Below are 11501 nucleotides of genomic sequence, written 5' to 3' on the forward strand. Positions count from 1 at the left end.
TTTTCATAACTACCGTATATTCATTTGTTATTCACAATAAGCTTTACAGTGTTAAGATATATTGATGTAGTAGCCAGTGATAGAATTAGCTTAGGCAGAGAGATGACTACTGATTCATGGAACTCGAGGAAGTTAGACAACAAAAATGTGGGAGGGTCCCAGGTGTATCTAGTGTCCAAGACCCCTGGAATCAGGATTTGGCTACCCCCAGGACACGTTCTTTGTTTTCCACCCCTGCCTCCTTTTGAGGTGAGCTAAACTTGCCTCTCACTATGGACTGGCTTTCTTCCCACAGTGTCTGCCAACTTCTGATTTTAACTTAGGTTTAACTCTAATCACTTCTTACGTTGATGAGGAATTAACTACTTATCTATCATTTCCAAGTCTGAAATCCTGGAAAAGGATCCCGATTAATAGAGATTTATAGGAACCAATACAAGGAGGCTCAGAAGTAGAGTTTTTATGAAAACATGATTATCCTTTTAGGTATCCCAGTGATGGTGGAGGGTGACACAAATTCAAGGGAGAGTGAGAAGTTGATATATGTGCAATACACCAGGAAAGATTTTTACAATTTTGTTGTAGCTATAATTCATATACCATAAATTCACCCTTTTAAGGTGTATAATTCAGTGTTTTTTAGTATATTCACAAGGTTGGGCAACCATCACCACTATCTAATTCCATAACATTTTTTCACCTTCTTCTGCCCAGAAACCTTTACCCATTAGCAGTCTTTCCTCATTTTCGTCATTCTAACCCAGTGCCTACTTCTATGGATTTCCATATTCTGGACATGTCATATAAATGGAATCATATAATATGCATCCTTTTGTGTCTGGCTTCTTTCTTTTAGCATTATGTTTTCAAGGTTCATCCACGTTGTAGCATGAATCAATAATGTATTCTTTTTAAAGCACAATAATATTTCATTAACTGGATATACCACATTTGTTTTTCATTCATCAGTTGATGGACACTTGGGTTGATTCCACTTTGGGGTTGTTATAAACAGTGTTTCTATGAATATTCAAATACAAATATTTTTGTGAACATATTTCTCAACTCTCTTGAGTTTCTACCTAAGAGTTTAATTATTGGACATATGTTAACTCTATGTTTAATATTTTTAGGAACTTCCCAACTGTTTTCCAAAAGAGTTGAATCATTTTACTTTTCTACCAGCAATATATGGGTATTTCAGTTTCTTCACATTTTCAACCCTTATAATTGTCCACCTTTTTCATGAGATCCATCCTAACATGTGTGAAATAGCATCTCATTGTGGTTTTGATGTGATTAATGATAAATGAGTTTGATCATATTTTCATGTGCTTATTGGCCATTTGTATATCTTCTTTGGAGAACTATTTAAATTCTTGGCTCTTTTTATTTATTTATTTATTTTATTATTTTTTTTAAAGACTTCATTTTTTTTATTAATTTTTTATTTATTTATTCATTTTTGAGAGGAGAGAGAGAGGGAGAGAGAGAGAGACAGAGAGGGAGAGAGAGGAGAGAGAGAAGGGGGAGGAGCTGGAAGCATCAACTCCCATATGTGCCTTGACCAGGCAAGCCAGGGTTTCGAACCGGCAACCTCAACATTTCCAGGTCGACGCTTTATCCACTGCGCCACCACAGGTCAGACTCTTGGCTCTTTTTAAAATTGGGTTATTTGCCTTTTTATTGTTGAGTTGTAAGAGATTTTTTGTTTTGTTTTTGTTTTCCTTTATTAGCCTCCTATTCTGTGGGATGTCTTCCATTTTCCACTGCACCACTGCCTAGTCAGGCCAGAACATAGTTGTTGAATGAATAAATGACCAAATCAATTTATAAATCAGGTAATATGTAAGGTTTCTTTAGCTCTGACAATCTATCTTTTTCAGTGGTGATGGCCAAATTTCTGACTTCAAATTTACTATGCCTGATAAGTTCCTTCCAGGTCATTTTGTTCCACTCAATAGCTCATACTCAGGCTGAGGGTTTTATTTGGCCTCTTGTACATTATTTCTGAGTTCTAGTTACTGCTATGCTTACAATCACTCAAGGATCTTTCTTTAGGTTTTTGGAAATTGGTTTGACCTTCTATACTTGGAATAGAGTTGGTGAGTGTTGGTAGAGTGGGTGGTATGGTGTTTCGGGGTAAGGGGACAAAGGAAGTACATGGAAGATACCCATGGCCTTGGTGACAAGATAGAAATAATCTAGTTCAGCTCCTCCGCCTTTGCTTGTAACCCCAGTCTCTCATCAACCAGAGTCCTAGCCTAACAATAAATCTCTGCACATCTATTACCAGTCTCAGCAATTGACACCAACTTTACTGACATCCGCCAATGCCCCACTATGTGTGTGAATGAAGAAATCAGTATTCCTAGAGTCTTCTTCCTGGGAATACTTTGTCCTTGACCCAGGAGTATCTCCTCTCTACCACCCACAGAGGGCTTCATCTGGCTAAGTTTGTGGCTCAGGTAACCTGTATTACAAATAGAATTGATTGACAACCTGACATGCCACCTCATTTTTGCTTCATTATAATGACTGATTTTTCTCTTTCTCATCCTCATTGCTCTTAGTTGGGTGTTGCCTTCTTCCTCTGGAGGTGTGCTGGGCAGACACAGACTCGGAAGCACAGAACTGAGACTATCCTCTTCAGCTCATCACACTTGGACACCGTCACTCTGTTCAAGGCTTTCTTCTGCTTCCATTTATTTGATCATTTCTCTGCCTTCATCCTTTTTTTTTTTTCTTTCTGTAGGGTTGTTGAAATGATTAATGATTTTTTTCCTTTTTTAATTTTTTATTAATTTTAATGGGGTGACATCGATCAATCAGGGTACATAGGTTCAGAGAAAACATCTCCAGGTATTTTGACATTTGATTATGTTGCATACCCATCACCCAAGGTCAAATTGTCTTCCGTCACCTTCTATCTGGTTTTCTTCATGCCCCTCCCTACCTCCCACCCCTCCCTCTCTTTCATCTCCCCCCGCCCCCTCCGGGTAACCACCACACTCTTGTCGATGTCCCTGAGTCTCATTTTTATGTCCCACCAATGTGTGGAATCATATAGATCTTAGTTTTTCCTGATTTACATATTTCACTCAGTATAATGTTATCAAGGACCATCCATGTTGTTGTAAATGATCCAATATCATCATTTCTTATGGCTGAGTGGTATTCCATAGTATATATGTACCACATCTTCTTTATCCAATCATCTATTGCAGGGCTTTTGGTTGTTTCCATGTCTTGGCCACTGTGAACAATGCTGCAGTGAACACAGGGCTGCATGTGTCTTTACGTACAAGAGTTTTTGAGTTTTGGGGGTATATACCCAGTAGAGAGATTGCTGGGTCATATGGGAGCTCTATTTTTAATTTTTTGAGGAACCACCATACTTTCTTCCATAATGGTTGTACTACTTTACATTCCCACCAACAGTGAATGAGGATTCCTTTTTCTCCACAGCCTCTCCAACATTTGTTTTTATCTGTCTTGTTGATTATAGCTAATCTAACAGGTATGAGGTGGTATCTCATGGTAGTTTTGATTTGTATTTCTCTAATAGCTAATGAAGATGAGCATCTTTTCATATATCTGTTGATCATTTGTATTTCTTCTTGGGAGAAGTGTCTGTTCATGTCCTCTTCCCATTTTTTTATTGGATTGGTTGTTTGTTTGTTGTTGAGTTTTATGAGTTCTTTATATATTTTGGATATTAGGCCCTTATCTGTGCTGTTGTTTGAAAATATCATCTCCCATTTAGTTGACTGTCTGTTTGTTTTGTTGTCAGTTTCTCTTGCTGTGCAAAAGCTTCTTAGTCTGATGTGGTCCCATTCATTTATTTTGCCTTCACTTCTCTTGCCTTTGAAGTCAAATTCATAAAGTGCTCTTTATGACCAAGGTCCATGAGTTTAGTACCTATGTTTTCTTCTATGTAATTTATTGTTTCAAGTCTTATATTTAGATCTTTGTTACATTTTGAATTAATTTTAGTACAAGGGGACAGACTGTAGTTGAGTTTCATTCTTTTGCATGTGGTTTTCCAGTTTTACCAGCACCATTTGTTGAAGAGACTTTCTTTTCTCCATTGTATGTTGTTGGCCCCTTTATCAAAAATTATTTGACCATATATATGTGGTTTTGTTTCTGGGCTTTCTATTCTGTTCCATTGGTCTAAGTGTCTATTTTTCTGCCAGTATCATGCTGTTTTGATTATCGTGGCTCTATAATATAATTTGAAGTCAGGTATTGTAATGCCCCCAGCTTCGTTCTTTTTCCTTAGGATTGCTTTGGTTATTTGGGGTTTTTAATAGTTCCATATAAACCTGATAATTTTTTGTTCCATTTCTTTAAAAAAAGATATTGGAATTTTAATGGGAATTGCATTAAGTTTGTATATTGCTTTGGGTAATATAGTCATTTTGACTATATTTATTCTTCCTATCCAAGAACAAGAAATATTTTTTCATTTCATTGTATCTTTTTTGATTTCTCTAACAATGTTTTATAGTTTTCATTATATAGGTCTTTTACATTCTTTGTTAGGTTTATTCCTAGGTATTTTGTTGTTGTTGTTGTAACCATGAAGGGGAATATTTTTTTAGCTTGTTTTCTGATGTTTCATCGTTGGCATATAGAAAGGCAATGGATTTTTGTATATTAATTTTGTATCCTGCGACCTTACTGTATTGGTTTATTGTTTCTAGTAGTCTTTTTGTGGATTCTTTGGGGTTTTCGATGTATAGGATCATATCATCTGCAAAAAGTGATACCTTTACTTCTTCTTTCCCAATATGCCTTCATCCTTTCTTTTCATTCCCATTTCTCCCTTTATCCACTCTTATATGTGTACTCTTCTGAACTATTCTTAATTTGTTTAGATACATGTGCTTCATAGAAAAAAATCTAAAGATTTGCTGCATGTGATTTAAATTCACGTATGGTATACTGTGCAATGTGTCAGTGTGCGGGGTCTGTCCTAACAAACACCATAGCCTGGTGCTGTAGACTATGTAAATACTTTACCGATTACACTGGGGAACAAAATTTTTGTTGCATCCACAAAAACACTTGTTCTTACCTAATTCGAGTGTGCTGATCTCAAATCTGACATTAGTTTTTCCTGTAATCTACAGTTTTTTGTAATTCAAGATTTTATGTTTTCATCTTATTATAAAATTTTCAACATTTAGTTTAACATAATGAAGTAGAATGTCTTCTTGGGCATCATCTTTGTGAAAATATAATCATTTATATAATGCAGTTAATACACTAAAAGATATGATTGCATCAGAATTTGTCTACAATTTCAAAATAGAACATATTAAAACACTTATTTTAATTATAAAATTTGTGCAAAACTTATTTAAATTCTATTCAGGCAAAAATTCACATTTGTAGCTCTTATGTTTGTGTACTTGTTGAGAACAATCTCGTTTGATACTTCAGCAGTAGTCTGCTTATCACTAACAGCTCCAAGATTTTCAGGAAACTTGTCAAGGTGACTGTTCAGGAAGTGACTCTTAATGCTCATGTTATATCCAATGTCGCAGAAAGCCAACAGCATCCTTTGAACCAGAAGTTCAAAGTTTTCTGCTTTTTTGTTGCCAAGGAAGTTCTTTGTAACTGCCACAAAAGACTGCCATGCTGCTTTCTCCTCCTTATTCATCTTCTTGGCAAATTCTTTGTCATGTATGAGTGTTTGAATTTGAGGTCCATTGAATACACCTACTTTTATCTTCTCAAAAGACAAGGCTGGAAAAGTAGAAATAATATGTTGAAAGCATTCACTTTCTCTATTCAAAGCCTAAACAAACTGCTTCATTAAGCTAAGTTGGATGTGAAGTGGGGGAAAAATGATCCTGTCTCAATTAACTACAGGTTCATTTATAATACTTTGCATCCCTACTTCCAGAGCTTCACGTTTCAGCCACTCCTTCTGTGTCCAGTGTTTCTCCCAAGCTCAGCTGTTCCACTAACACAGAAAGCAAGGATACTTCATGGAACCTCTCTGTTGTCCTAGCAGGAAATTTATCATTTTAAGATCCACACAAAATGATCCAGTTATGCTCCTCATATGTCAGTAAGTCGAGGACAATTTTTATGTCATTATAATCTTCTCGCAGATGAGTTGAATAACCAATTGGAACTGCTGCATAAACATTACCATTGTGTAAGAGAACACATTTCAGACTCCATTTAGAGCTGAAATAGCGGCCATTCTGTTGGACTGTAAGTGGTAAGACCTAGCTGGCTGAGAAGACTACTGATATCATGATAGTAAACAAAGTGTTTGTCTCCGGAAAAAAAGTCTACTAAAATTTGTTCATGCTTCCTGAAATGGGATATTTTAGCTGACCAGTGAAGTACATTCTTTTTTATTATTATTTTTTTATTTTTATTTTTCTGAAGTTGGAAATGGGGAGGCAGTCAGACAGACTCCCGTATGCGCCTGACCGGGATCCACCCGGCATGCCCACCAGGGGGCGATGCTCTGCCCATCTGGGGTGTCACTCTGTTGCAACCAGAGCCATTCTAGTGCCTGAGGCAGAGGCCACAAAGCCATCCTCAGTGCCCGGGCCAACTTTGCTCCAATGGAGCCTTGGCTGCGGGAGGGGAAGAGAGAGACAGAGAGGAAGGAGAGGGGGAGGGGTGGAGAAGCAGATAGGCGCTTCTCCTGTGTGCCCTGGCCGGGAATTGAACCCGGGACTCTTGCATGCCAGGCTGATGCTCTACCACTGAGCCAACCAGCCAGGGCCCAGTGAAGTACATTCTTGAAACCTGGAGGCTAATAACTCAGCTGCTTTCTTTGATAGGCCCAATTCTCTTACTAAGTCATTCAATTGAAGTTAGCTAAACTGCTGAGGGGTTAATGACTGCTTGGCATCAGAAGAAGACCCTTCAGATTCTACAACCATTTCCTCATGCATCTTATCAAAATACACTTGATCACCATGTTCACTTTCTTTGTCCTTAAAAGAAATAAAACCATTGAAAACTGGAACCGGGAGTGTCTCAGAGTGTAGAATAGGTCGTATTGCTGAAGAAATATTAGAATATGCAATCATATGCTATTTTTTCAGATATATTTTTTTATCAAACAATAATTTTTACATTTAAAAACAACTACAATTATATAAAAGTGATCTTTGTAAAACATTAATTGCCTTGTGGTTATGTTCAATCCAAGAGTCGTTGCCCTTTAACTCCAATTTAAAAACCAATGCATGCCATTAACTATAACAAAAAAATTAAAATTGCATAAAAATTAGAGCATGCACCAAAACACAAATTTAAGATTTTGAATCAGCGATGCAGAAATATATATATAGAGACAGTTATAAAACCTCATGCAACAGCAAATGAAAAAAAAATTGTTCCCCAGTGTTATCGTACTTTCTTGATAATTTGAGTTCTTTGTATATTCTAGACATCATCTTTGTTGGTTTCTTCAAATATCTTTTTCCTGTCCATCATTTTCTCCATGGGAAACTTGTGTGATTATAACTGGAGGGAAAGGAGCATGGGTGGTCGGTGGAGGTGGACAAAGGGAGGACAATGGGGATGAAAGAAAGAGACTTTGCTTGGGGGGTTGGCACGTGATGCAGTGTAGCTGTTTTATTGAGTTGCACGCTTGAATCTGTACCTCAATAAATTCAGTTAAAAAAAGTATATTTTTAAAAAGAATCTTTTCTTTTGTAGTATTATAATTCATCTATTTTCTTAATATGGTTTTGTTTATGTTTAGTTCCTGAAATTCACCTTCATCCATTCAATATCACAAAGATTCTTTCACTTTTTAACTTTCTTGGTTTAAGGTGACCAACTTTTTTACAATGAAAAGGACAAAAAAAAATTGAAGAAAACAATATCATAAATAAAAGAAACATTTTATTAATTGCAACAATAATACTCTATAATATGATAAATGCATAATAAAAACATTTGTAATATTTTATATTATAATTATGCTTACATGCCTATTAATTTTTAATAATAATTGTAAGGAAAAAGTACTCATTTAGATACAAATATGTCACATCACACGCAATGGGTCGACTCTATATTGATCAAATATGGACATTTACAGATTAGTCTTCCAATATCAAAAAAGAGGACATGTCGGAGGACACTTTTCAAGGGAGGACAGAACTTACAAAAGAAGGACTGTCCTCCCTAAAGGAGGACGACTGGTCACCTTATTGCTTTATATTATTTAAATGGCTCTATATCTCTTACATTTATGTCTTTAACCAATTTGGAGCTTGGTTTTTTATAGTCATTATTGGATAGTTACTTCTCAATACTCATTCTCTTGCTCACTAGGTGAGTAGCCTCAGGCTTTGGTTACACACATTGCCACCCAGTGATAAAGGTTACATTTCACAGACTTCCTTTTAGTTAGATGTGACCACATGACTTTGCTCTCAGCAATTAGATATAAACAAAAGTATGTGGGAGGCTGCTGGAAACACTCTTTAAGATAAAAAGAGGCAAGTTCCTCCTTTTCTTCCTTTGATTCTTTCTGCCAGCATCCTGGACTGCTGAAATGGTGGCTGGAATATCAGCAGCCATATTGAATCCTGGCTGGACCTGGAGGGAGGCTGCCTTGTGCTGAGTGGGAGAGCAGAGCTGACAAGGCCTTGATGATACTGTGGGGTGGCAGGATCAGCCTTGCGTCCTCCTGCTGGACTTGTCAGAGGAAAGATAAATAGCTTTTACCTTATTTAACACTGTCACTGTGTTTTGTTTTTGGTTATATATGTATAGCTCAGCCTCATGCTAACTAACATAGTGTAAAGGGCCAACCTTATTTTTCTCCATACAGTGACCCTGTTTTTCCAAACCCATCTGCTTCATGATTTGTCCATTTCCTGTTAGTTGTGATGTTACCTGTAGCATCCACTGGGTATGAGAACAAACGTCGGAGACTTTCAGGAGTTAAGATGTTACTTTATTGGCCAGTTTAACCTGCGCAGGGGCGAACTCCCAAGATGTCCGGAGACACCGTGCCCACAAGGAGCTGCAAACGGAAGCCGCACCTGGAGCTTACAGCCAGGCCCTTATATATCCTAAGTGAGCAAGCATAGCACAGAAGCAGATGTGGCAGTTTAGCTATTGGCTAGGGAGGTCACACGTAGCATAGTAACAGGGGCCGGCATAGCAACAGGGGCTGGTTTTAGCTTAGTGGCGAATTTCAAACCTAAACTTCTGATAAGGGTCTCTGACCTTCTTTGTTCTCAGCCTCACAGGAGCCATATCAGCACTTACTGTTCCTTCAATAGTTACACTCTTTGCAACACTCCCTGTTCCTTCAATAGTTACACTCTTTGGCAGCCCCAGTACTCCTTGAATCAAACATTACCTCCATCATGTGTTAAGTTCTTATACATTCATGAATCTATCTATTGCTAGAATTCCCACACAATTTTATTTGTCTGCTCTTGCACCAGAAAATAGATACAAACTTTATCAAGTGCTTTTCTTCCACTTATTAAAATGATTCTTCTCATTTACCTATTTCTGTAAGGTCAATTTAAGTATAATTCTTGTAAGCAATTTATCAGTGGACATTACCCCAATATTCAGTGTGAAAGTCTGTAGACTACTCAGTGACTTTGTTCCATTTCTATTGATTTCTCTGATTTACATAAATGCTTCTTTTTTCTGATACGTGTTTTCCATCTTTCATTGAATATATTAAAAATTTCCTGTGGTGTTTGAACATCAAACATCTATTGCTATTTTTTTTTTGTATTTTTCTGAAGCTGGAAACTGGGAGGCAGTCAGACAGACTCCCGCATGCGCCCGACCGGGATCCACCCTGCACACCCACCAGGGGGTGATGCTCTGCCCATCTGGTGCTTCACTCTGTTGCGACCAGAGCCACTCTAGCGCCTGGGCCAGAGGCAAGGAGCCATCCCCAGCGCCCGGGCCATCTTTTGCTCCAATGGAGCCTCAGCTACGGGAGGGGAAGAGAGAGACAGAGAGGAAGGAGAGAGGGAGGGGTGGAGAATCAGATGGGCGCTTCTCCTGTGTGCCCTGGCCGGGAATCGAACCCGGGACTTCCACACGACAGGCCGATGCTCTACCACTGAGCCAACCGGCCAGGGCCTCTATTGCTATTTTTATGACAGTTTATTCTAATTTATTATATTTTCACTTATGCTTATTTTTTCTCTACCATTATCTAGAGAAACTATGAAGAAACAAAGAAAACAGGAACTTTAGCATACTCTCATTTTCTTATACTTGACAATCTCCCCCACTGTCACACACACATACACACAAATCCCCCTTCCCCTTCCTATGAGTATCAGCTAAAATTTAGTTCTAGATTATACTGAATATCTTTTTCTTGTTTGTCTTGGCCAAGGTTTAACTAAACAAAAATAAGTCTTGCTATGTTCTTTATTCACCCTTTCTTCTCATATCTTATTGTTTGTATTAATGTCCCTTCTTGCTAGAGTACCTACCCTAAGAGTTCATTCAAAGAGAGTGTTAGTGTGGTAAACTTTCTGAGGCATGTATACCTGATAGTATTTTTATTTCTTTATTACATTTAAATGATAAATTAGTTGATCATAAAGTTTGAGGTTGAAAGTTTTTTTCTTCATTACTTTAAAGAGATTATATATCTGTCTTCTATACAGTTTTGCTGTTGAGAAACCTGGTTTTCTTTTTCTTTGATGTTTTAGAATGGGTTTAGAGTAGATTTTCTTTTCTTTGCCCTATTCAACCATTTAAATCCTAGAGTTTTGGTTGTTCCTTTAATTCTGAGAGACTTTTGGCCATTATTTTCCTAAATGTATTCTTGTTTTTGTTTAATCCTTATCCGCATCTGGGGCTCCCACCCTCAGATAAAAGCTGATCTTTTTTTCCATTTTTTTTAACTTCTCTTTCATTTTCTTCATCTCTTTATCCATTCCTAATGTCTCTGGAAGAGCTCCTTGACCTGATCGTTTTCCATTGATTTGTTTTTTGACTATAATTATTCTGCTAGTAAATCCAGTTGGTGTATTATTCTTCATCACAACATGTTCTAGTGCTTTTTCATAATTGCTTTCCTCTCTCTCATGTTTCCCATATTCTTCCTTATACCTTTGAACATTATTTATTTATTTAAAATTTTTATGTGTTACATTAAGTCTGATATTTGAGAGTCAAGTTTTTTATTATTTCTTTTTCACTGATTTGAAAGAGAAAGAGGAAGAGGGAGAGAGGGTGATGTGCAAGGGGAGAGAGAGAGGGGCCAACAAATCGTTGCTCCACTTAGCTGTTCTATTTTTAGTTGTGCACTCATCGGTTGCCTCTTGCATGTGTCCTTACTGGGGATCAAACCTGTGACCTTGGCATACTGGGACAAAGCTCTATCCATTGAGCAACTCAGCCACAGCCAAGTTTTTCATTATTTGTTTTAATTTTATTGTGAAAATTTATTGATCCACTTTCCACCTTTCCTACCCTGCTCAGCATCCCTGAAAGCTGACTTGTACCAA

At 37.4% G+C, this 11501-nt stretch overlaps 1 non-coding gene across 1 annotated transcript; it reads right to left on the reverse strand.

The window, feature by feature from the left end:
- Positions 1 to 10040: 10040 nt before the first annotated feature.
- Positions 10041 to 10116, reverse strand: TRNAD-GUC (transfer RNA aspartic acid (anticodon GUC)). The gene has a single exon. It is a non-coding gene; the product is annotated as a tRNA-Asp (tRNA).
- Positions 10117 to 11501: the final 1385 nt, after the last annotated feature.

This window comes from Saccopteryx leptura, chromosome 12 (genome assembly GCF_036850995.1).
Source record: "Saccopteryx leptura isolate mSacLep1 chromosome 12, mSacLep1_pri_phased_curated, whole genome shotgun sequence".
NCBI lineage: Eukaryota > Metazoa > Chordata > Mammalia > Chiroptera > Emballonuridae > Saccopteryx > Saccopteryx leptura.